Here is a 5,322-nt window from a genome sequence, read left to right as displayed (position 1 = left end):
CCCTACGTCCCCATTATGTACTAAAAACAATAAAAATGTGACGACAACCAATTGACAAAATTTCTGAATTGACGCAAGCATAGATTAACTAAACACGATAACTTCTGGAATATTTATATATTTAACCCCGTGTATCTTGTAAAACCTTAATCGAACAAGCGTTAATACTCGCAAGTTAGTGTGATATTCCTACCTTCGATTGCAACTCCATCGTGCACCAATTATAACGATACCACGTCGATGACTGCCCATACTGAAAACAAGAAAAGACGACGACAAACAACTGATGAAATTTGTGAATTGAAGCTAACAGATTAATGAAAAACTTCTGAAACATTTATATATTTAACTCTATATAATAATATTGTACAATCTTAATCGAACAAGCGTTTACAAAAAAAGAATAGAGAGTTGTATTTCATTTTCAAGCTATATCTTGTAAAATCTTAATCTAACAGTATTGACGTGGTCATGTTATCACGCATATATGTACTTAATAAAGGCGCATCCGGTGAGTTGGCAGGAAAAAGACCAGAATAGATGTGATATATTCTTACCTTCAATTGAAACTCCATTGTGCATCAATTAACTACCACGTCGATGACGGTCCATACTGAAAACAAGACAAGTGCCGCGGAGCGACAGCGCTCATCTAACGTCTACTGCGGGATCGTTATGAAAGTTGCCACGAGATGGCGTGTACGTTTAAGTGTCTTCAGATTAAAGATGAAAGCTCCCATCGTACGTAGTAGCAACAACTATTTGCAAGACAGAATAGGTAAGCACGCATCCATTTACCTACGCAAGCCTACAGGCTGAAATAGAGAGCTGCCACCTGTAACTAATTAACGCAGGCAAAAACTACACAGTACCACCACCACATGCACTGGCAGTGGCATACGTTACATGTAACACACTGACAGTACAGAATGCCATAGAAATTATACGATTTAAGGAGCATAAACCTTCTTCAACCAAATTTAAGCATTTTGAGAATTTTCACTGTGACATTGTAGCCTCATACTGCCAGGCTGGTATAGTATTCTACTAGCAAACCCGGCAGGTCAAATTCTTTTCTAACAGTAAAAAATCGTCATGTTTTAACCGCCGCCTCTTGAGGGTCAAACGGTTATACCAACACTCTTCGCATGTCAGCGGAAAGTACATTTCATGGTCCTTTCAATAAAGCCAGATCACTGCTGAAACAAAAAAGTTTTTCAATCGCTCCGTCAGACCATGTCCTCAGAAAATGTCTAAAATCTGCCCTGTGCCCATTGACCTTTGACCGTGACCTCCGATTTCGGCACAGTGATGGCTTTTCCTACCATGATGCTATACACCGACTATCACGAGCCTAGGTCGAGCCGTTTAGATTTGTGCCGCAATTCTGCATTTCCTCCCTATACCTTAAGTTAAGGAAGGAATGTTCCCCCTTCTTTTACACTTCTTGACCTTTGACCTATGACCACCAGCTTCGACATCCCAACTCGTTTTCGGATTACCCCCCAAGTCCCGAATATCGTGACCGTACGTCGAGCGGTTAAGTTGACGCACGCACGCACGCACGGACGATCATGCGATTATACAAGCTGCATCTGACTACGTCAGATGAGCTAAAAAAAGACGAAGACGAACAATTGACGAAATTTGTGAATTGTCAATTGAAGCCAACAGATTAACGAAAAACTTCTGAAACATTTATATATCTAACTCTATATAATAATCTTGTACAATCTTAATAGAACAGGCGTTTACAAAAAACGAATAGAGAGTTGTATTTCATTTCCCAGCTATATATGAATTGTAAAATGTAACAGAATTGCCGTAGCATGCGTATTTGTACTTACAAACGAAGCGCATCCGGTGAATTGGCGGGAAAAAGACCAGTCAGCTGGTATATATAGCTTCACGTCATACTAGCTACTAGCGACTTCTATTTGTCAAGATTAATGTTACCAAAGATTAAATGCTAGACTACATATGTTTTGACTAGACTACATATACTTTTATTGAAATAATCTATAATATATTATACATTGTGCAATTTGTGGTTGCTTTTGTGGTTGCCATCACGCCTGTCTCCAACAAGTTGTCATTTCCGTCTTCTCTGCATGAATTTCCTCCTGTCGTAATTCTTAATTCCTTCCTTTGTCTTTAACTTGTCTCTATTTCTTCTAGCTATTATTAATTTTTGTAATCGAAATTGGACAACATTACTTTTTTGACACTGCATAATAAAGAGGTCTTTTCTCACAAATATAAAACAAGCAAGGGGCACACCATGCACTAGCATACGCGCACATACACACATGACGCTGGCACAAGCACAGGCACACGCAATCACGCACACTCACGCACACACCAAGCGCGCTACTTTCCTATATGCTTTAGGTGTAGTTTTCGCTACAACACTCTATATAAAACAGTATACAGTATTTTAGAGCACGTGTACGTAGAACGGGTTTATTTGAATTTTGTGAAAACAAACTGTACTTGGGCTCCTTTCTCACTTCCCTAACTTGAAATTTTTTCACACTCAAGAACACAATTATATATAGATCGATATATATATATATATATATATATATATATATATATATATATATATATATATATATATCAAGAGTACATAATAGAGATTATCTATTATGTACTCTTGATATGTATATACGTTGTATTTTATGATTCTATGACTACTATACCCCTGGACAACTACCTCCCGGAAAATTGCCCCCCTAGGACAACTACCACCCGGACAACTACCCCCTAGGGCAATTACCCCCCCCCTAGGAAAACCCTAACCTTAGGGGGATAGTTGTCCGGGTGGCAGTTGTATGGGTGGGAGTTGTCCTAGGGGGGTAATATTGTCCGGGTGGTAGTTGTCCGGTGGCTAGTTGTCCAGGGGGGTAGTCGTCCGGATACGGTATTTTATGTCTACAGAGCAGATTAATGACAAGACTTCCATCACCCCTAAAAATGCATTTGATGGATGACAAATAAAGTTCTACTGGACACACATACGCACGCACACGCACAACAACAACATCAACGCACACGCACACGCGCGCATACACACGCACGCGCACACGCACGCACGCACGCACGCACGCACGCACACACGCACGCACACGCAAACATATATATACAATATAGTGATATGAAAACAGGTTCTGGTTGGGTAAGAAGTGATCATTTATCCGCGGTAGAAATCACGTGTGAAATCACGCGTTACACAACTAATTTATAAATTACAATTAACAAAGTATTAACGTCGCGGTTAAATTATGTGTGACAAGGTTCTGATTGAGTGAAAAAGGCTCTAATTTTACCGAGGTCGAATTACTTCTACCGCGGTAATAAGAATTATTTCTGAGAACGATGACCAACCATACCCGCCGAGTTCTCGATTTGGCCCCAATAGGATTACGTGGATTAAGAGAGGGAGTAAGCACCCGACGGACACATCCATAGAAATAGATATACACTTGTTTCTATGGGGGCATCTCTGCGTTCGACGCTGTGGCCCGTGTGTGGGTGCAAACAGTGCTCTCGTAGTCTTTCGTAAATCTCACGTAGATCTTTTCCCGCGGCATCCTACAACACACTTGCGCTTACGACTCGGCAAAATCATCGCAAAAAACGTTTATACATAACTGGAAAAGAACAAGCACCAACTTGGAATGACAGCCATTTGAACTGTCAACGACAATTTATTTACGTATTATTAAAAAAAAAACATGTCAATTACTCGCGCACTACAATATTTTCTAGCAACAAATTTCCGTCACATAGTTAACGGGTGTGAGCAAACCTAATAAAAACATTAGATATAAATAGTCATTTTATACGCTCTACGAAAAGCCTTGATACTGCCGAATTACCTTGAATTACTACAGACAATCGGCTTTACAAATACTGACCGCAATGTCATAACGTAAGAAATTTCGCTAAGAAAATATACCAGAAAATAGGAAGTCCCCAGGAATAGTAAGGACTGATACTATCGTTTAGAAACAAGCAAGTAGTAATAATTAACGATCGACAAAATTTTGCGTTAATTCCTCGCCAACCCAGGTGTTACTTTCATGTAATATCTACTGCTTGGCAAACCCACTGGAATGATTACAGACTACGATGAAAAAAATTGTCGCGCTTTTTGCCAGAGTGCACACAACTTGTTGGGTTTCTACAGATTCTATTCACGCAATAAACATATACTATAGAATTCGGAAATGCCACCGCTAATAATTACATCTAATAGGGAAAGTTTAGCAGGTTGAAGGGCGGTCCGTAGCAACAGACCTTGAGATGGTGGATGAAGTATTTTTTTGGGGGGGGGGGGGGTTAAAGAAGCGGTGGTAAAAAACGTGTGACTCTATAGTATAATCTCACGTATATAACATGGTATTCTCAGGAGTGTATAATATAGATTTATAGATATATATCATATGTATATATATATATGTATATATATATATATGTGTGTATATATATATATATATATATATATATTATACACTACTGATATTAACTATTGTATATATTGAATTGTATTGTTTAGCGAAACCACGGCACGTTACAAATTTAATTCCCACTTGAACAAATACTTTGCAAATACCGTGGATACACAAAACTACCGTTAGCACACCTGTGGTTGGCGAATGATGTATAGGAAGTATGATGAGTACCATATCTACCAGTAAATTAATGATATACTCATGAGCTGTATTGTACATTCATATCTCATTACGAGTTTAGTTATGTTTATAAATATATGCTTCTATCCGAATCACGAGGCATGACTCAACCTACTGTCAGTGTAACAATATTTAATCAGGTTAAGGCCTAAACAGTTTACAAATCAAAAGCACATAATAGAAAATTGGGAGAAATACGCTACGCATTAACTGAGATGGGGACTGGGAGAATGAAGTGATATGAATCAAACACGTTTGAAAACTACTTGTGGAAATAAATAACAGGGATAGATGTCTACGAAGATTCTACCAAAATAGAACGGTATGTACTTTTCATTTCGTTTCACAAGATACACAGAAGAACTCCGGGTGGGGGCAATATCACACAGTTTCATTATCACTCACAATATTAATGTTCAACGGATCTATCATATCGTATAAGAAGAAGCACCATATAGGAATCTGTACATCACCATACACGCATTTGTACTTCGTTACAGCTCCTCCTCTTTGAACCAATGTCGCACAAGTCTAAATGGCTGGTAAAACCGTACGAATACGTGTTGAAAACAATTAAATACGATATATATATATATATATATATATATATATATATATATATACT

This window comes from Priapulus caudatus, unplaced genomic scaffold, assembly GCF_000485595.1.
Source record: "Priapulus caudatus unplaced genomic scaffold, Priapulus_caudatus-5.0.1 Scaffold314, whole genome shotgun sequence".
NCBI lineage: Eukaryota > Metazoa > Priapulida > Priapulimorpha > Priapulimorphida > Priapulidae > Priapulus > Priapulus caudatus.
Note: the sequence above shows the minus strand (reverse complement) of the source record.